This window comes from Eulemur rufifrons, chromosome 4 (assembly GCF_041146395.1).
Source record: "Eulemur rufifrons isolate Redbay chromosome 4, OSU_ERuf_1, whole genome shotgun sequence".
NCBI classification, from domain to species: domain Eukaryota; kingdom Metazoa; phylum Chordata; class Mammalia; order Primates; family Lemuridae; genus Eulemur; species Eulemur rufifrons.
The window spans coordinates 2,144,146-2,166,318 of NC_090986.1; the positions used below are offsets into that span (position 1 = coordinate 2,144,146).

The window sequence follows — 22,173 nt, forward strand, 5'->3', positions numbered from 1 at the left end:
CCATCAGAATTACGCCAGATTTCTCAGCTGAAACCTTACAAGCAAGAAGAGGTTGGGGCCCCATTTTCACGCTTCTGAAACAGAATAATGCCCAGCCTAGAATCTTGTACCTAGCTAAGCTAAGTTTTCTATACGAAGGAGAAATCAAGACATTCTCAGATAAACAAAGGTTGCGGGAATTCACCAAGACAAGACCAGCCCTCCAAGAAGTACTCAAAAGAGAATTACACACGGATCAGCACAAGAAAGATCCACGAATGTAAAACTACTCAAGAGCTAAAGATCAAATTCCAGATACCACAATGGCCCAGGAGAGAAAACATCACAATGAAGTTCTACCCAACAAGCTGAACAAAAAACTGTCTCACTTATCAGTTTTCTCAATAAATGTGAATGGCTTGAACTCCCCGCTCAAGAGACATAGACTGGCCCAATGGATAAAAAAACACAATCCAAGTATCTGCTGTTTTCAAGAAACTCACCTAACCTGCAAAGATGCATTTAGACTGAAAATAAAAGGATGGAAATCGATATTTCAAGCAAATGGTAACCAAAAGAAAGCTGGTGTGGCAATCTTAATTTCCAATAACTTAGCTTTCAAACCAACAAAAATAATAAAAGACAAAGATGGCTACTACATACTGATTAAAGGCACAATTCATCAAGAAGCCATGACTATACTCAATATATATGCACCCAACCTAGGTGCACCCAGATTCATAAAGCAAACCCTACTAGATCTCAACCAAATGATAGATAACAATACTGTAATAGCTGGAGACTTTAACACCCCACTGACAGTACAGGACAGATCCTCTAAACAGAAAATAAACAAAGACATAATGGACCTAAATAGAATGCTAGAACAAATGGGCATGGCTGACATCTATAGGACATTCTACCCAAAGTCCACAGAATATACATTCTTCTCATCAGCTCACGGGACATTCTCTAAGATTGACCATGTCCTAGGACATAAATCATGTCTTAAAAAATTCAAAAAAATAGAAATTATACCATGCATCTTCTCAGATCACAGCGGAATAAAAGTAACAATGATCACAAACAGAAACCCTCACTCTTACTCAAAGTCATGGAAGCTAAATAACCTTCTCCTGAATAATTATTCTATAAAAGAAGAAATCAAGATGGAAATCAAAAATTTCTTTGAATTAAATGACAATGGAGATACAACTTATCAAAATCTATGGGATGCAGCTAAAGCAGTCCTGAGAGGAAAATTCATATCCATAAATGCCTATATCAAAAAGACAGAAAACATGCAAATAGACAACCTAACGAATAGACTCAAAGAGCTGGAGAAAGAAGAACAGAATGATCCCAAACCCAGCAGAAGGCGAGAAATTACTAAGATCAAATCAGAACTAAATGAAAAGGACAACAAAGAAACTATAAGGGAAATTAATAAAACAAAAAGTTGGTTCTTTGAAAAGATAAACAAAATAGACACACCCCTGGCTAGACTAACCAAGAGCACAAAACTAAAATCTCTAATAACCTCCATTAGGAACATGAAAGGAGAAATCACAACCGACGCTACAGAGATACAAGATATCATCTATGAATTCTACAAAAATCTTTATGCACACAAACTGGAGAACGTGGAGGAAATGGACAAATTTTTAGAAACACATAGTCTTCCCAGGCTCAACCAGGAAGAAATAGAGTACCTGAACAGACCAATATCAAGAACTGAAATCGAAACAGCAATAAAAAACCTTCCCAAAAAGAAAAGCCCTGGTCCAGATGGGTTCACACCTGAATTTTACCATACATACAAAGAAGAACTGGTGCCCATCCTACATAAACTATTCTCCAATATTGAGAAGGATGGAATTCTCCCCAACACGTTCTACCAAGCCAACATAACATTGATACCAAAACCTGGAAAGGACACAACAAAAATAGAGAACTACAAACCAATTTCCCTCATGAATATAGATGCAAAAATTTTCAATAAAATACTAGCAAATCGAATCCAAGTACTTATCAAAAAAGTAATCCACCACGACCAAGTGGGCTTCATCCCTGAGATGCAGGGGTGGTTCAACATACGTAAATCTATAAATGTAATTCACCACATAAATAGAAGCAAAAACAAAAACCATATGATACTCTCATTAGATGCAGAAAAAGCATTTGACAAAATTCAACACCCTTTTATGATAAAAACGCTTAACAAAATAGGCATTGATGGAACCTACCTAAAATTGATACAAGTCATATATGACAAACCCACAGCCAACATCATAGTGAATGGGGAAAAACTGAAAGCACTCCCACTTAGAACTGGAACCAGACAGGGCTGCCCATTGTCTCCATTACTTTTCAACATAGTATTGGAAGTCCTTGCGAGAGCTATCAGGCAAGAGAGCAGAATCAAGGGAGTCCAAATAGGGAAGGAAGAGATCAAACTCTCACTTTTTGCTGATGATATGATGTTATATCTGGAAAACCCCCAGGATTCAACCATGAGACTCCTGGAATTGATTAGCGAATACAGCAAAGTCTCAGGCTACAAAATTAATATACACAAATCAGAGGCATTTATATATGCCAATAACAGTCAATCGGAAAACCAAATTAAAGACTCAATACCCTTCAAAATAGCAACAAAGAAAATAAAATATCTAGGTATATATCTAACTAAAGAGGTAAAGGACCTCTATAAGGAAAACTATGAAACACTGAGAAAAGAAATAGCAGAACTTGCAAATAGATGGAAAAATATACCATGCTCGTGGATTGGAAGAATCAACATTATTAAAATGTCTATACTACCCAAAGTGATCTACAGATTCAATGCAATCCCTATTAGATTACCAACATCATTCCTTACAGACGTAGAGAAAATAATTATACACTTTGTATGGAATCAAAGAAGACCCCGTATAGCAAAAGCAATTTTAAGCAACAAAAACAAAATGGGAGGTATTAATTTGCCAGACCTCAAACAATACTACAAGGCCGTGGTTCTTAAAACAGCCTGGTATTGGCACAAGTGCAGGGACACAGACCAGTGGAACACAACAGAAAATCCAAATATAGAACCATCCTCATATAGTCACCTAATTTTTGACAAAGCGGAAAAGAATATACTCTGGGGACAAGAATCCCTATTCAATAAATGGTGCTGGGAGAATTGGTTAGCCACTTGTAGAAGACTGAAACAGGACCCACAGCTTTCACCTCTCACAAAAATCAAATCACGGTGGATAACAGACTTAAACCTTAGGCGTGATACAATCAGAATTCTAGAAGAAAATGTAGGAAAGACTCTTACAGACATTGGCCTAGGCAAAGAATTTATGAAGAAGACTCCCAACGCAATCACAGCAGCAACAAAAATAAATGAATGGGACATGATTAAATTAAAACGCTTCTGCACAGCCAAAGAAACAGTCCAGAGAATAAACAGACCACCTACAGAATGGGAAAAAATTTTTGCATACTACACATCAGATAAAGGACTGATAACAAGAATCTATTTAGAACTCAGGAAAATCAGCAAGAAAAAAATCAAGCAATCCTATCAAAAAGTGGGCAAAGGACATGAATAGAAATTTTTCAAAAGAAGATATAAAAATGGCTAACAAACATATGAAAAAGTGTTCAACATCTCTAATCATCAGGGAAATGCAAATCAAAACCACAATGAGATATTACTTAACCCCAGTGAGAATGGCCTTTATCAAAAAAACCCAAAACAACACATGTTGGCGTGGGTGTGGAGAGACAGGAACACTCATACACTGCTGGTGGGACTGCAAACTAGTGCAACCCCTGTGGAAAGCATTATGGAGGTATCTTAAACAGATTCAAGTAGACCTGCCATTTGACCCAGCAATCCCATTACTGGGCATATACCCAAAGGAAAAAAGGTCATTCTGTAACAAAGACACATGTACCCGAATGTTTATAGCAGCACAATTCACAATAGCAAAGATGTGGAAACAACCCAAATGCCCATCAATACATGATTGGATTAGTAAACTGTGGTATATGTATACCATGGAATATTACTCAGCTATAAGGAATGATGAAGATATGACATCTCTATGGTTCTCCTGGAGAGAGTTGGAACCCATTATATTAAGTGAAGTATCCCAAGAATGGAAAAACAAGCAACACATGTACTCACCAGAAAATTGGTTTCCCTGATAATCACCTAAATACAAATCTGGGAACAACACCAATTGGACATCAGACTGAGGTGGGGGGTGGGGGAGGGGATGGGGGTATGCCTACACAATGAGTGCATTGCGCACCGTTTAGGGAGTGGTAACACTTGAAGGTGCTGACTCGGGAAAGGGGGGGTGGGGAAACAAAATATGAAACTGTTGTTTTTAACTTGCATTGTTCACTTAATAATTTATCATGAATATTTCCCATATTATTTCATATCATTGTACAAGAAATAATGTATACATTATGAGGACATACTGTATCTAACAAGATATACTGTTAGACTCTTTGATTCTGTAAAATTAAATTGTTATTAATGAAAAAAAAAAAGTAGTGTTTACCCTTTTGATAATTGAGAAGTTGTATATTAGCTAGTCTGTTTCAGATGAAGAGTTCACGTAGGGATTTCTGGGACATAAACTAAACTGGGACTAAACTCAGAGAGAACCATGACCAGTTTTAGGTGATACAGGATTTAGATAAGCACATAATCACCCCCCCAAATTGCCATGTCCTAATTCCCACATATTGGGAATGTACTAGACTTCATGGCAAAAGGAATATAAGGTTGAAGGTGAGATCAAGGTTGCTAAACAGCTGACTAAAACTGGAAAGATTATTCTGAATTATCAGAATGGGTCCAGTGTAATCACAAGGGTCCCAAAATGTGGAAAAGCGATAAATAGAAAGTGTCAGATTGGTGAGATGTGAGAAAGACCCCAGTGGATATTATATTTTCATTGGTTTAATCAATTTTATATGCCTATCAATGTTTTGGAAGTTAAATGTAAAATGAGGGAATAAAGAACAACAAAGATATGATCTCTAAAAGGGGAGGCCCAGGTACAATAAAAGTATAGATAGTGTGCATTCCACAAGGGCATAATTGTGCATATGTTGGTGTTTTCCATATACATGTTTGGTGTGGGAAATGATGCAGAGGCTAGATTTTCAGAATTTATATCAGATAGTCCGTGTTAATCAAGACTAAGTGGATAAAATAAGAAACAATAATTATGGTGACAATTTGACTATTTAAGAAAGAACATTGATGATGTAAGGTTTATTGTTTTTTCCAGCTATACAAAAGATGTTTCCTCTGTGCCATTAAGATGAATATTCTTTCTACTCATGTTATTAAAAATGCCTTTTATTCCCAAGCTGGCATTGGAGTCTCAGCCAACACCTTCCTCCTTCTCTTCTATATCTTCACATTTCTTCTGGAGCAAAGGCCTAGCCCACTAACCTGATCATCTCTCACTTGGTCGTCATACACGCAGTGATGCTCCTCACTGCAGGGGATTTTTGTCTACAGACCTCTTGGAGTCTCTGGATTTTTGGAACGACTTCAAGTGTAAGGTGCTTTTCTACATGAGCAGGGTGGTGACGGCCTCTCCATCTGCACCACCTGCCTCCCGATCATGCTCCAGGCCATCACCACCAGCCCCAGCACTGCCCGGATGGCAAAGTTCAAACACAAGTTCACGAGTCACGTTATCCATATTTTCTTCTCTTTATAGCCCCTGATTTTTCCTTTTAGTAGTAACCTGGTATTTTACACTGTGGCTTCTTTCAACATGGCCCAGACCAATGTACTGATTCTCGATAAATACATTCACCCATGAACTCCAACATCAGAGGTCTGTTTTTCACTCTGACAACATCCAGTGATGTTCCTTTGTAGGATTGATGCTGTTCCCAAGTGCGTACACGGTCATTCACTTGTTTAGGCATCAGGCGGGATCCCAGCACCTTCACAGCACCGGATTCTCCCCGAGAGCCTGTCCTGAGAAAAAGCCACCCAGATCATCCTGCTTGTGGTGAGTTTCTTTGTGGTCATGTTCTGGACAAACCTTATCATTACATCCTTTCAACCCTGTTGTGGGTGTTCAGAAGCTTGTGGTCAATGTCTATGCCACTGTTTGCTCTTTGATACAAATGAGTTCTGATAAAAGAATAATTAATAACCTGCAAAATATGCAACAGAAGTTTCAACAATGTTTAACATGCTAGGGATAAAAAGTTGTCTGAAACATAGATTTTTCTGTCATTAGTTAATTATCCAAGCAGCATATAAATTGTTATCTAATTTAAATAAAATATATTGAGTCACACTTTTATTATCAAAATACTTTTGAATTTGATGCTCCCAAGGACAATATAGCTCCACTAGTTTAACATCCATTATGATTTAATATTCCCATATCAAACCTCTTAACTCTTTCATCTTTATCTGACCTTCATAAGGGAAAATATTTCTTTCTCCTTAAAGTATACCTTAGGAAGCCCCTGTTGGTAATCAGATCTTTCAGGGTTTTTCTTCTGTTTCTTCTTAGCTAAGAATCTAATCCTAGGGCCGGGCGTGGTGGCTCATGCCTGTAATCCTAGCACTCTGGGAGGCTGAGGCCAGACGATTACCTGAGCTCAGGAGTTCGAGACCAGCCTGAGCAAGAGCAAGACCCCGTCTCTACTAAAAATAGAAAGAAATTTTCTGGCCAACTAAAAAAATATATATAGGAAAAAAATTAGCTGGGCATGGTCGCGCATGCCTGTTGTCCCAGCTACTCGGAAGGCTGAGGCAGTAGGATCACTTGAGCCCAGGAGTTTGAGGTTGCTGTGAGCTAGGCTGATGCCACGACACTCACTCTAGCCTGGGCAACAGAGTGAGATTCTGTCTCAATAAAAAGAAAAAAAAAAAAAAAAAGAATCTAATTCTAGTTTGAATTTTTCTCAGCACCATTTCTAAACATTTCTCTGTTTTCTGGCTCTATACAAGCTGTGGAAACTTCCTTCTCATCTTTGGACATTAGGTTTTTTTTACTCTCTTACTTTTTTTTATGTGTTTACCTTCTGTTTGGTGTTAGGTGCAGCTTGACTATCGCTTTTAATATTTTTTCTTTGCTTTTCTCTTTTTTATGTATTGCATTTCTGAATTTAATGATTCCGAACCCTTTGTTCTTTTTACATATTTTAGTGAACGAAGTACATGTGCTTGTTTTCTTCTCACTGTAGTCTTCATATAGGTATTACTAAATTTGTATTTTCTATTACTTTGTCTCCCTTGGACATGGTGCCCAAAATTACAGCTTCCTAGCCTTCTACTCACATCAGTCTAATTTAATGTTTTACCCAGATGTTATGTATTAAGTGGATTTATTACATTTTCAATAGTTTTCATTTGATTTGCTCTTTCCAAACACAGCTTCTCAAGCTTATAGTTTCTTGTGCTAGCCACATCATTTTGGTTTCCCATTTTCCCCATTGTATTGACTTAAACATTTTAAACATAATTCTTATATCTGAAAGTTAGGCGATGTGAAATTTCTTCTAACTCTCATCGTAGTATCTTATTCCTTGTGTACAACATAACTTATAATTTGGCTGTCACATAAAAGAGACAGCATACTCGGGACATCTACAGCCACTTTTTAAAAAATGTATTCCGTTATCCTGTAGCCCGTTGGACAATCCGTATGGATTTGATGTCTTTGTGATCAGCTGTGTCTGAAGAGAGCATGTGCTTCTTAGTTGATTGCTCCCCTAGATAATGCCCTTGATTTACTTCTACTCCTGGGATTCTCACATTTTCCTTTCACCTCTTCTCAGCATTTTATGGATTCTTGTATTTTTCTGAGGATTTTAGCCATGTGCATTAAAAGTGTTTGGAATGTATAATATTTTCCCCAAAACACAAATATGAACAGTGTCCACATGAAGAAAATATTTCACACAATGTTTTTTGGTAGCATCAACAGCATCTCATAATAAATCCCAAGTTTCTTCCTCGGGAACACTCTCCCTCAATATGCCACATGGGAATTATAAGTTGTAAAATGTGATTACTTAAAAATGTAGTAGACATTTAATTTTATGTTTTGCCCAAATACCTGAAATGACAATACTAGACTACAGAGAATAGTACTTATATATGGTCAGAATTTCTGTTGCCTTGTAAAATGAAGCTAATATTGGTAGAATTATTTACTTAAATTCACATATTTTGGTTCCAATCACCATGTTGCCTAAATTAGCCCTTCCCTGACCCAGTAAAAATGATCTCAGTTTGGATTTTCCATTTCATGCTGAAATCAGTTTAAAACATCCTAAAAGAAATCTGTATGTGACTTGGTGTTACTGGTTGGTTATACTTTGATAGTTTCTGTTGTCATTTTACAGTGTTCAAAATATATAAGCAGTTGGATATTTGTTATTAATTTAATAAAATTTTAGGCTTAATAATTATCCATTTAGCCAGGTGTGGTGGCTCACGCCAGTAATCCTAGCACTCTGGGAGGCCGAGGCCGGAGGATTGCTTGAGCTCAGGAGTTCGAGACCAGCCTGAGCAAGAGCAAGACCCCATCTCTACTAAAAATAGAAAGAAATTAGCTGGTGGACAACCTAAAATATATAGAAAAAATTAGCCGGGCATGGTGGTGCGTGCCTGTAGTCTGAGCTACTTGGGAGGGTGAGGAAGTAGGATTGCTTGAGCCCAGGAGTCTGAGATTGCTGTGACCTAGGCTGATGCCATGGCACTCTAGCCTAGGCAACAGAGACAGACTGTCTCAAAGAAAAATAAAATCCATTTAAAATACTTTTGTCTGTTATTTGAAAAGAATGCCTATTCTCTGTTTACTGGTCAAAATGCTGCCCATTTATTTCTATGACTAATTAGTCAAACATTCTAGTAAAATTGCCTAACACTTTAGGTTAATTTATTTACCGTATACCAAAACAGTTAATTTTTATGATGCTTTTAATATCACCTCATATGACTGAAAATATGTCAATTTGTCATTTCCAATGAATCTCTGAATTATTTATTTTTGAACTCTAGGTATTATACCTATAAATGTGTCATGGCTTTGTATAGTACCTAATACACTGTATGTGCTAAGTAAATACTAACCACCTTGAGGCATCAAATGATCTTTTATAAATACCATTCAATTATAATATTCTGTATTTGTCATAAAAATTATGTTTCTGTCTTATCTAAATACTGATGAAAAGAGGAGGTTATCTCGGTCAGAGCCCTCTTCATAAAACCCAATGTCATATTACAGTTTTATTAATATCTTTTATGTTCAATAACTTATTTGTCCCACACAGTAAATATGATACAGTAATTGTAGTCACAATGTCCATTCTACAAAACAGGAAATTTTGGGTCTGTCATTGATTGGTAAAGCCTCATTGCATATTATTATTCTAGATTTTCTCAGGTCATATTTCCAGAAAATCTGTTACCGAGGAATACTATATATTAGAAATAAATATCTTTAGAGGTACAAATTTTGAAAGAAAACTAAAGAAATAGCTTATACGGATAGTCATATATATATATATATATATATATATGGTCCTGCCTTGCATAACAAAGTTTTGGTCAATGATGGACTGCATATACTAGAGTGCTTCCTTGAGATTATAATGAAGCTGAAAACTTTCTAGTGCATGTTAAATTGAAGCACAATGCATTATCCATGTATCTATGGTGATGCTGGTGTAAACAAACCTGTGTTGCCAGTGAGATAAAACTATGGTAGACAATTATATGCAGTACATAATACTTGATAATATGGTAATAAGTGACTATGTTATTGGTTTATATATTTGCTGTACAACTTTTAGTCCTATATGTTCATTCATGGCAAGTGACCTATACAAGGTATACCATTTTTTAATCTTTTGTAGTGTATTTTACTGTAACTTTTGTATGGTTAGTTCTCTAACCATAAATACACATTTAGATACACAAATACCATTGTGTTAGGATTCCCTATAATATTAAGTACCGTAACATGTTGCACAGGTTTGTAGCCTAGGAGCAAGAGCTGATACCATATAGCCTAGGTGTATAGCAGGCTATACCTTCTAGGTTTGTGCAAGTACATTCTGTGATGTTCACACAATGACAAAATGGCCTAACAGTGCATTTCCCAGAACAAATCTCCATTGTTGAACGACGTATAGGGCTTAAATGATAAATTTTATCAACACATGATAAAGGTTATACCAATTCTTCACAGTAACTTCTAAAAATAAAAGTAACATATTCTAATTCATCCTATGAGACCACCATTACCATGATACCAAAAGTAGGAAAGAAATCAAAAGTAAAGAAGGCTATAGACAAAAATCCTTTAAGAATGCAGACACAGAAATCCTTAGAAAATACTAGCAAACTTCACAAGGAGCATATAAATATGGCTATATGACCTAGTGAGATTTTATTTTTAAAAATGCAATGTTGGCTTAATATCCAAAAGTTAATCGAGATAATACACAATATTACTTTATTCAAGTGACAAAAGATATCTTTCCAGTAGACACAGGAAAACATTTGACAAATCCGACACCCACTGTGATAAAATCCCCAGCACACTACTCATATTTGGAAAATTCTGAGTCTTGCCAGAAGTAATCTATGAAAACCTACAGTTAACATTATACGTAATACTGAAAGACCGGGTACTTTGTCTGTAAGTCTAGGAACAAGATAAGATCTCCACTTTCCCTACGCTATGCAGCATTGTACCGGAGATAATAGCCAGGGAAATTACATTAGAAAGTGAAATAACATCCTCCAGATTGAAAAAAAGAACTACCTTTTATTGCAAACAACTTAATCTTCCACATAAAAATTTGGAAGGAATTTACTAAAAACCCATGAGAACTAATGAAATGAATCCACCCATGTCACAAGACACAAGATCGATATATATTATACTAGCAATTATCAATCTGAAAATTTAATTAAGAAAATACTCTATTCACAATGGCATCACAAATAAATATTCAGGAATAAATTTAACAAAAGAAGTGTAAGAATTTTACACTGGTTTTTTAAATGCTAAAAGAAATTTTAAAATAAATGAATAAATGGAAAGACATCTAATGTTAAATAACAATACTTAATATTGTTAAGAACAGAAAACCCCATAAATTCATCTACAGAGTCAATGCAGTCCATTCAAGTTTTTTTTTAAATTGAACTGCCACTTTATCTTTACCATTAAGGTGATGGTATTATTTATTTTGAAGTCACATGGCCTATTTCTGAGTCCATTCTTGAGCTTTTCCATCGTAATTTCTCCTATCCTTTCTGCAGATCTTCGAAATCTCAGGAAGCAAAGGATCATCGGGGTTGGGGGCGCACAACACGGAAACACTTGGGAAATGGTCAGTGCCGGCGACCACTCAGATCTAAGGAAGTGCGGACAAACACTTCCATTTCTGTTAATGTTGGAGGGTGAAGTCGGGTGGTGAATGCGACCTTGGGTGGTTTGAAAACATAATCGGTTGGCAACTGGATCCTCAGGAAGAAGACCCCCCTCGTTGGTAGAGGCTGTCGTTGGGCCCCATTAGGGTCGCCTGCCAGTGGAGCATATCGTCCCCCGCAGGCCGTGCTGAGCCCTGGGCCAGGTGGAGGAGCCCCTTGTGGCTGTGCTTTACTGTGCTGTCTTGAGCTGGGGACTCCCCTGCCCCCAGGCCACGCTGCAGCCTCTGCGCTGGTTCTGCTGGATCCGCTGGTTCCCTTGGTTCCTGGCAGCATGGCCCCGTGGCTTGCCCCGGCCACCCCCATCCCGGCGCCAGTGGCCCGTGGGGTCCCGCTCTGTGAGGTCACTGAGGCGATGTTGACAAGGCAGGGCGGCAGCCCCAAGGACGTCCCCTGGGGGCGGGGCCGCCCCTCAAATTTTCAAGTGCATTTTTTATGGAAATCAAAAAGCTTACTCTAAATCTATATTTGTGTGTAAAGCAAACCAGAAACCACAAAATAATCTTTAAAAGGAGTAACAGTAATCAAAGCACGTAGAAGTAGAACGAGGATAGATGCAGGTAGACCAATGAGGAGATTTAAAGGTTCGCTAACAAACACAGGCATTTTCAGAAAGTAGTCAACAAATTTGACAGGAAAGAAAAGTGTTTTGAACAAATGATACTGGTAAAATTGGATATGGAGATGCAAAAGGGGAAATGTGGACCCCAAATTTAAAACATGTGACAAAAATATTCAAAACGATTGTATAACTAAATGCCAGAATTAAAATATTCCTAGGAGGAATAGTAGAGTATTTTATTGTGATCATGAATTAGGCAAAGATTGCGTAGATTTTACACCAAAAGAATAATGAACAGAAAATTTGATGAATTGTCCATCAGATTAAAACATTTTTGTCTTCAAACATCATGAAAATATAAGTAAATAAATGGGAAACTACTCCAGCTGCCACCTTGGTATCAGATTTCTTGCCTCAAGAATTGAGTAAATGCTGCTAAAAACACCCATCCCTGTAGTAATTTGTTATGGCAGCCCTATCAAACTGACGTGATCTATTAGGACACACGCAGAGTGTCCCCTGCAACATAGCTGAGATGGCAAGAGAATTGAATCATGTCAGGGTCCACCAGCATTGAAAGGCTAAAATGCTGTGAGAAATGGCCTCCCTGGTGGACTATTATGAACACAAGTGAGACCACAGCTTTCACCATGGCAGCACTAAGAGGATGTGTTCTGTGAGACAGCAAGTTGCAGACAGATGTTAGAATAGCTTAAACCCCTCAAATATTTTAAAATATAAACCATCCCAGTAAGAGTGGTATTTGTTTCTTTTATAGAACCGGAGGACTGGAAGGGCAGTGGAGCTGACAGCCACATAGGATACCTGTGGCAAGTAGCTAAAACTATAAAACAATAGTCAAATGCAAAGACACTCATGGTCTAGTATAAAGTGAAAAAAATACAAACATTTTCTCTGATCTTCCTACAAGCATATGCACATGAATTTTGTACCTACCCAAGTTGCCACTGGGGATTAATGGAGGCCAGGATTTTTTGGGAGGGGACTGTGAGTCACTCAAGTAAAAAAGTCCTAGGACAGAACCCACGGAATCCCCATATTTGGCTCCGAGTCCTAGGCCCACCCTGGTCATGTTGAGCTCCAGGCGGTAGAAACACTTCTGTGCCCACTCTCACCCCAGTGCAGTACTGGCCATGGTTGGTGGCGTGGTACCCTTACCCGTTACCCAAGGGGATGGAGTAGTTGGACCCACACAACTCCTCGTTGATCTCCTGCATTGAGCCCTGAGAAAAAGGTGCCTGGCAGCGAGGTCAAGAGGTGTCAGTGGTCTTCTTAGAAATTCTGTACCCTAGATCGGGGAGAGAGAAGAATCTCCAGAGACCTCCAGCCAGGGAGGAAACCAAATGGTGAATCAAGGTCTCAGACTTAACATCTGAGTAGACAAGCTTGATCCCCAACACTCAACTTTCCATTCTGCCATCGTGACCTGGGGTATGAACATGACACACCCACCAGTGTTCCAACACCCCTCAGCCTGATTCTGCACAGGAATCCCTCTCATCCCCCGTTCCTCCCACACACATATATCAATAGGGAGGGGTGTGAGGCTGCCCAGGTGGACTCACAAGTGAGGCCTGACCTGGATGGACCTGCCCTGGGGTACCGTGTGTTACCTTGGGGCGTCTCTTGTCAACTGGTCTGAAGCGTGGGGGTGAGAAGCTTGGGCACTGAGCCAATGTCTGCATCATTCAGAAAGGCTCTCACTCCAGGCCTCGGAGACAAGCGCCTCAGACAGTTGGGATACGGGAGGAGGACATCTTACTCTCTTAAGAGTCTCCTGTCAAGTGAGTTGTATAGAGGGCTGTCTCTAGAATGTGGGTGCCTGGTTATCAGAGCTCTAAGTTCTCTTGGGGTTAATCACCAAGCAGTTGAGGTCACTTCTTCAAGGTTCCATCATGTGGGCCCTTTTCAAAGGGCCCTCTGGGCTGCTGACTGCTCACCCTCCTCCCGCATGTCAGCTGCTGTCTTATACCCGGTTATGCAAACACAGCCTCCCTCAGCACCCCAGGAAGACTTGCATACAGTCAGAGCCACAGGTTTGAGGAGACAGAGCTGGGTCAGAGCCTCCTTGTTGTTACCAGTTCTGCGAGCCCAGATATGTCATTGTGCCTCCAATGGCCTCCTCAGTCTTTCAACCTGCACAGTGGGAATAATGCTTACCATCTAGCTCCAAGGGAACTCATCTGGTGCATATGAGATAGTACTTATAATTCTTGTAGGTGTGTATTATATGTTGCTAAGGCATAAGCTTAGAGATGGAAGAATTGTGATCAGTGGGATATAACCTAGAACGCAACTCAAACTGACATGGGTTCTGTCAGTTGAATCTTGGGGAAATCACTCCCTCTCTTGGTCTCATTTACCAAGGCCCACCATGGGGGAGTTGGAATTAAATAAAATTCAGATTTGGTTATCTTGTGAGAATAAACCTTCCAATGCCTTCCGCTTATATTTAGAAACAAGCTCATGTGCCTTACCTTTGTGTCTGTGGTGGGAGCCCCATGATGGTGCACAATGATCCCCACCTCCAAGTATCCCCATCCTTGTGTAACCAATAAGGGTTAGTGACTCACTTTTAGTCAATAGCATGCAAACTAAAGATATGGACTGTCACCTCACAGATTGAATTACTAAAAGACTGTGACTTGCCACTTACTTTCTCTCTCAGGTGTCTACTCTCCCCGCCCACTCTCTCTCCTGTACCTTCCTTTGGGGAAGCAAGCTTGAATGTTTTGAGATTCTCTATTTATGGGCCTGTGTGACAAAGAATGGAGGGAGGGCCCAGGCCAATAGACAGAAAGGAACTCAGGCCCTCATTCCAAACTGCATGATGCCAGCAACTGACCAGATTGAGTTTAGAAGCTGATCCTCCACTGCCCAAACTTCAGTGGGGGAAACAGCCCAGCCTTCTGAGAGACCCTGAGGCAGAGGCACCCAGCTAAGCCATGCCAGGATTCTCGGGCCACAGAAACTGTGACATAATACATGTTTGGAGTTTTAAGAAACTAAATTTGGAGCTGATGTTTTCAGAGAGCAGTAATGTCACAGAGCGCCAGGACCCAGCATCTGACCCTGTCTTCCTCCCACCCTCCCATTATCTCCTCTAAGGCTTGCTGCAGCCATAGTCGCCACCTGTCTAACCTCCTCTGGCCAAACTCATTTCTGCCCACAAGTTTCCATACCAGGGATACTTTCTCCCTGACACAATGTGCTAGTCTGCATTTTCCAGAGGGGAAAGGAAACCAATAGAATTTATAGAGATATACAGGAAGAGATTTATTATGAGGATACGCCTATGCAGTTATATAGGCCAAAAAGTTCCATATGTCAAATGAAAACTTAAGAACAAGTAAGCCAGTGGTTTCTGTCTGAAGGCCTAAGAACCTAAAACCAGGAGGGTGGGGCACCGGGGAAGGTTCAATGGTCAGAGAACCAGGATCTGTGATGTTCAAAGACAGAAGATTGATATGCCAACTCCAGAAGTGTGGGTGATAGTTTGCCTTTCCTCTACTTTTTTCTTTTCTTTTTTTTTTTTTTTTTGCCAGTCAAATTTAGCAGTGGGGCGGGGGGGGGGGTTGTTGTATACCAACTTTAGTGACATTAATGGTAATAACTTCTGATAACCCATACCTTTCTGTTTTATCTGGGCTTTCAACAGATTTAATGGAGACTGCTTTCATTGGTGAGAGCAGAGTCCCTTTCCTCAGTCTCCTGATTCAAATACAATGTCTTTATGAAACTCCCTATAAGACACACCCAGAAATGATGTTTTGCCAGCTACCGAGGCATCCCTTAGCCCAATATCAATAAAATTGACAGACAGTCAACCACCAGAAGTTTTCCCCTTTTTAAACTTGGAACCCATAAGCATCTTATTAAGCCACACTTAATTTGGAAATAAAAATGACAGAGTCATAATTCTACTTAACATGATACAACTTGTGTACAACTGAAAGTTGCAGACAACTTAAAACACACATAGCCTTTGCCCAGAACAAGAGGTAAAGTCCTTGAGTGATGTTTTCTCATCTCTAGACATCCAGTAAATGAAATAATATGATGTAAGATTAATCACACTAAAATACTGATATAAAGTCTAAATACAACTTATGAAACATAAGGGAATAACAGGAACACACAGAGATATTTGCTTAATACATATATATAATCAAAAAAAGTACTTATAACAAAATATGGAAATACTCATGAAAATTGCAGTCCTCCTTGCCACAGCTAGTCTGATGGTCCTAGCTCATATTCATAAATTATCTTCCTTCCCTACCCATTCTGTGTTTGCTGTAACTCCAGAAAGTCCTGAACTTGTCCTCGGTTTTACCTGCACGGTTGACCCAAACCTTCGTTCTTGAATGGACTGGGTCAGTTACAGTACTGCTTGCATTGTGCTGTTATAGTTTTCACTGACCTTCATCACAGGGCATAGTGATACTAACAGACGCCCTGAGGCCACAGTCCACAACCTTTTTGGCACCAGGGTTCAGTTTCACGGAAGACAATTTTTCCACAGGCTGCGAGCAGGGGGGATGGTTTCAGGATGATTCAAGCATATTAATTTATTGTGCACTTTATTTCTATTGTTACTGCATTGTAATAGATAATAAAATAATCATACAACTCACCAAAATGCAACCTCTCTGCTAATGATCATCTGTATTTGCAGCCATTCCCCGATGCTAGCTCAGCTCCACCTCAGATCATTAGGTGTTAGATTCTCATAAGGAGTAAGCAAGCTAGATGCCTCGCATGTGCAGTTGACAGTAGGGTTCACAATCCTGTGAGAATCTAATGCCACCACTGATCTCACAGGACATGGACCTCAGGCCATGGTGCAAAGGATGGGGAGCAGCAATAAATACAGATGAACACACTCACCTGCCTATTGCTCACCTCCTGCAGTGTGGCTGATTTGTAACAGGCCACAGACTGATACCAGTCAGCAGCCTGGGGGTCGGGGACCACAGCTCTAAGGGATCCTGTAATCCAAGCATACTGTTTCTTATCTCCATTGTGAAACAGTAGACCAACTTGCTCTTGGTAGTCTGGATCAATTACCTCAGCCAACATTGTAACTCCTCCCTTCTTGGCCTAGTGACTCAGAAACATGAGGATCCCACAGTGGCCAGTGGCAGTCTTAACTTCCAGGGCAATGGAATCATTGCTGTGCCTCCTAGTGGAAGATTCCTCCTTCTGGGACTAAGAAGACTAGAACAGCAGAGGATGAAGTCATGGGAACAAGAAGCCAAACTTTTGTTATTTGGTCACCAGGGATAATGGTGAGCTGTGCCATTCTCATTTCCACCACTTGATTTTTTAATTTGTAAATCCTGAGTATAAGTGAAACAGCACCGTATGTTGGATGCTAATTCAGAGTATATACAGCCTTCTGTGCAAACTTATCTCATACCTTCAAGACACAGCACCTAATTGGTGTGTAAATGCCTCTTCAAAGGGGCCATTTCAAAGTTCTGTGAAACCTGCTCTTTCAGAACGATGAAAAACATGATAGGAGCATGAATTTTGTAAGTATGGGTCCATCGCTACACGTTTTTGTGAAGTGAGTTCCTTAGTCAAATGGAGTGCTGTGTGGAATAACAAGATAGTGGATGGGTATTCTGCAAGTCAATAAACAATAGCTTTGGCAAAAACATTGCATGCAAGGAAAGCAAATCCATATCCACAGTAAGTGTCTTTCCAGTAAGGACAAAAGCTTGCTCCTTCCATTATGGATGTTGTTCAGTATAATCAACCTGGCAAGAACCAGCTGGCTGATCATCCTGGGAATGGTACCATACTGGGGCTGAGTGTTGGTATGTGCTGTTGGAATATTGAGAACTCAGTGGAGGCCATAGCTAGGTCAGCCCTGGTGAATGAAATTCCACTTACTGAGTCCATGCATAACCTCCATTCCCTGCCAGGATGGCCACTTTGATCATGGGCCAAATGGGTGATGACAAGTGTGACTGTGGAAAGAGGCTGACTGGTATCCAAAAAACAGGTCATCCTGTCTACCTGGTTATTTAAACTCTTCTCTGCTGAGATCACACTTGGGTTGGCCTTGACATAGGACACAGATATCTTCATGTTTTTGGCTTTTCTGGAAGTATGTCTCTGTACATGCCTGTTCCCCAAATTCCCTTTGATCAATTTCCCAATCATTTTCTTTTCAAGTTGTTGAGACTTCAGCCAAACCGTGGGCCACAGCCAATGAACTGGTATACAGTAGCATGTCTGGCCATTTCTCCTTCCTACAGAAGTTCACAATGATGTGTACTACCCAAAATTTCACCCACTGGGAAGATTTTCATTCACCTCTGTCCCTCAGGAATGTCTTAGAGAGGGGCTGTAGTGCTGTAGCTGTCCAGGTTTTGGTGGTGCCTACATGTTGGGCAGAACCATCTGTCACCCAGGCCCCAGTCTTTTCTTCCCCTGCTAACCGATAGTAGGGTACTCCCCATCAGGTGTTGGCTTGGAGACAGAAGGCAGTGCAGGAGAACAAACCACTGGCATTTGGGTGACTTCTTCCTATAACTTAGTTGTGTTTCAGGATCTGCTTGGGCCCAATCACCTATATGGCACTTCCATTTGACAACAGAGTGTTGCTACGCACACTCAACCTTATGGCTTGGTCGGTCAGATAATACTCAGCTTATCATAGGCAGCTTGGGTCACACAGTAACTTGTGGCCAAGGTCCATCATGCAGTTTCTATGAAGTCCAAGTAGTAGGCTAAGGGCTCTCTCTCAAAAGGAGAGTATTTGTCTGTAGGTGATGGCATGGCCTTGTTCCAAAATTCTAAAGGCTGACATATGATCCTCTTATTGGGGCCCAATAAAGGCTCCAAAAAATTCATACCTGCCATTGATACCTCAGGAACCACTGGACCTTGATGACCTGGTCTGAGTGGCAGAGCAGCTTGCACAGCATCCCGGGCCTGCTGCAGAGTTGTCTCCTGGACCCCCTGGAAACTAGCAGCCTTTCAGGTCATTTGGCAAGTGGGATGCAGTGATGCACCCAGGTAGGGAATATGCTGCCTCCACAATCTAAAGAAGCCTCTACACACTGTGTCTTTTTCCTGGTTGGGGAAGGAGCCAGATGCAAAAACTTACCATTTACCTTAGAAGAGATATCTCAACATGCCCTAGCCACTGGGCCACTAACAATTTCCTGAGGTAGAAGGCCACTAAATTTTAGTCAGATTTATTTCCCGTTATCTGACAGGCAAATGGTGGTTTTGTTCCTGGGGGGAAATTCCAATACAGAGAAAGGAGAAACGCAGACTCATAACATTAAGACAGTCCCAGGAAAAGTTGGGATGGGCCAGCATCTGCAGTTCCTGAAGCCAGAGAAAAAAATACACACCCTATATATATGCATTTATTTGTGTATTAATGCTTCATTTTTTCTTAAGGTGTATCATATTTGATGGCTTTGGATTGTCCTGGTTGATTAACTTCCCCAGGTGTCATATAGCCCCTTTGGTGCAGGTGAAGGAATGCAAGAAGGGGGTGGGTGCAGCCATAGGTGGGGAAAGGAGGATCGCCAGAAAAGGATCACCATCCCCCCTGGAGGGCAGTCAGGTGACAGGTGCCCAAGCAGCCAGTGCAGGTGCCCCAATCAGTATGAAGTTACCCAGTAAGAGGGCACGTGTGATGCCAAGTGAGGAATTGGCAGCATCCCTGGCACAGTCCAGTGAGAACCGAACTCTGTCATCAGCAGAGAGGGCACAGCTGTCCCAGTGTTGGCTGAAAATGAGGGGAGATAAAGAGAGTGAGGATCAGCTGTGGCTCTGGAGGAAACTCAGCAAGGTGAGGAAAGAGACATTAACAGGAAGTAACCGGGACTTGACTGTAAACGTGGACTAGTGGCGGAATGTTGGCAAAGGCATTACCCGCAAGCTGAAAGGTTGGCTGCTCGGTGGGTGGCTGAAATGACCCTGTGATGAAAATTTTCATTGACTTTGGTGCAGAGTAGTCGGTAAGTAGGTCTGGAGAAGCCACAATTGAACACGGAACATGAAGCCACCTAGGGCAGCAAGAGCCACCAGATGTACTGAGGCTGAGAAATAAATAGTCACATGAGGATGTAAAATGAGTTGAACAGACTTGGACTTAGAAGTAGTAGGCTTGGAGTTGCATGATTATGAGCAATGGCAGGCCAGAATGGGACAGGATCTAAAGGACTCAGAAACAAGCAGTAAGGTCTGAAGACACTGTGTGTGCAGGAGGTGATGTCCTAGATGCAAATCTTGATATTGGAGATGGCCCTTTCAAACCTAAGTTTGAGTTCTATCTGGCCCAAATGACTGGCAAGCACAACTGAGGTGTCAAGTGTTTCCAAGTGGCACAGGTTGTAGAAACAGCGATGGAGGTGGCCTAAGAGACAGTTAAACTAATTGTGGCCTGAGGCTGCCTTCCTGCCTTAAGTCTTTAAGAATGAAACTGCAACCTAACTTAATATATAAAGAAACCGGAAACCCAACTGAGGAGTATGTTTTGTGTAGAAAATAGCTGAGACTTGGGCACTAACAGCAACCGACCTTCAGCCACCCACAGGCTGCCAATTGTTCAGACCTGCCCCAAAAGGCCAAGGCCGAGCTGTAACCAGCGAAGCTGTCTCTGTATCTCATTTGTGTTTGCTGTCTCTAAATACTCTCTGCCCACATTGTGGAGCAAATCTTTGACCTCTTCTGGTCCCAAAGGATGTCTGACTTGTAAATTATTCATTGCACAATTAAACTTTGTTAAATTTAATATTTCTAAAGTTTAAGACTGGTGAGAAAATGCACCTGTAAAGGTCATGCTAGGTCAAGATGTAGTCAGGGTTGGTGGGACAGTCTATGTGACCATGCGAATGAAAGACAGAAATTGTAACATGAGAGCGTCTTTCAGCAGGTGGAAAAATTGGTGTGTAGTCTGGAAGGGCATGAAGCAGTCACCAGGGCCAGAAGTCACACATGCTGTTGTGCATGAGACAGCTCCGTACAGATTGGAAAGACGTAAGCTGCGTCAGGGACTGGCTGAGTGTTGCAAAAGTTCTAGCCTGTAATGTTGTCCTAGCAGTAGAGGAGTCTCCAGAAAAGCTAAGAATAAAGGTGAGGAGGTGTCCGTGGAAGCTGATCCAGCTGGAAGCTTTGCCATGTGGTGGAAGAAAGCAGACTCCCTATAGGCAGGGAAGAAGCTCTGTGGCAGAGAAAAGCTACCTGTGGTCAAGCAGGTAATGGTATTAGCCAGCTGCATTGTCAGATGACAGAGTTCATGGGGGTGGGAAAAAAGTAGCAGTAAAGTCTCAGTTTCTGTTTATCACAAGGAAAGTCATGGGTGCTAGGGGAAAGGTGTCATGAAGTCAATGTTGCAATAGGTGTCCTTATCTGCTTTAATTGCTGGAATTCTGTCAGTAAAGCCATTGAGGCAATGCAGTGTCCAAAATCAGAGTAAAAATGGTCAAATCTAGGAGTCCCCCTTGTAGATACCAGAATAAAAAAAGTCTGTTCAATAAAAAAGGGACCCTGCGTCAGCCCAGTTCAGACAGGGCATGAGTAGTTGTGTCCACAGGGGTCTGTCGGGGTCCAGTGGCAGCCTCTGCATGAGGAATGTGGGGGCACCATTCCAGAGTTTGTGATTGGGACCATAAGTGGGAGCACAGCCCACAAGCTTGCTGACAGAGCAGTAGGAGCAAACATCAGGGCCTTTCTTCCAAGACTGGGGATGCATCACTTCTCGGCCCTTTGGCTAAGATCAAGTGTCGTATCTGTTCTTATCAGTTTAATATCTGATATGTCCTCTATGCAAGACTGGAAATGCTAATCATGTTGGCATTTTAGCAGGATGAGCAGAGTCCTGTCCTCATTAATCAGTCGTTGCTGTATTATTGGGAGGAATTACCACACGGGTACTTGGCACAATAGGGACAGTTTGGGTCTGGGGTTTGCGGCAGACAAGATGGAATCAGTAATCAGGCCTCACAGTGGAGGCTAATCTAATTTTTATGCTCTCCTCAAAATTTAAATATTTATGATGATGAATTCAAGTATAAGTATAATAGGCATGTTTTCCAAGTTGAAGACTCAATGTCAAAAAGAATGTTCCAGA

General features: G+C 40.8%; 2 pseudogenes; one reads left to right on the plus strand and one right to left on the minus strand.

The window, feature by feature from the left end:
- Positions 1 to 11,250: 11,250 nt before the first annotated feature.
- LOC138382506 (ubiquitin-conjugating enzyme E2 D2-like) lies at positions 11,251 to 11,595 on the minus strand (annotated as a pseudogene).
- Positions 11,596 to 21,793: 10,198 nt separating this feature from the next.
- LOC138383138 (U2 spliceosomal RNA) lies at positions 21,794 to 21,972 on the plus strand (annotated as a pseudogene).
- The last annotated feature ends 201 nt before the right edge of the window (positions 21,973 to 22,173 follow it).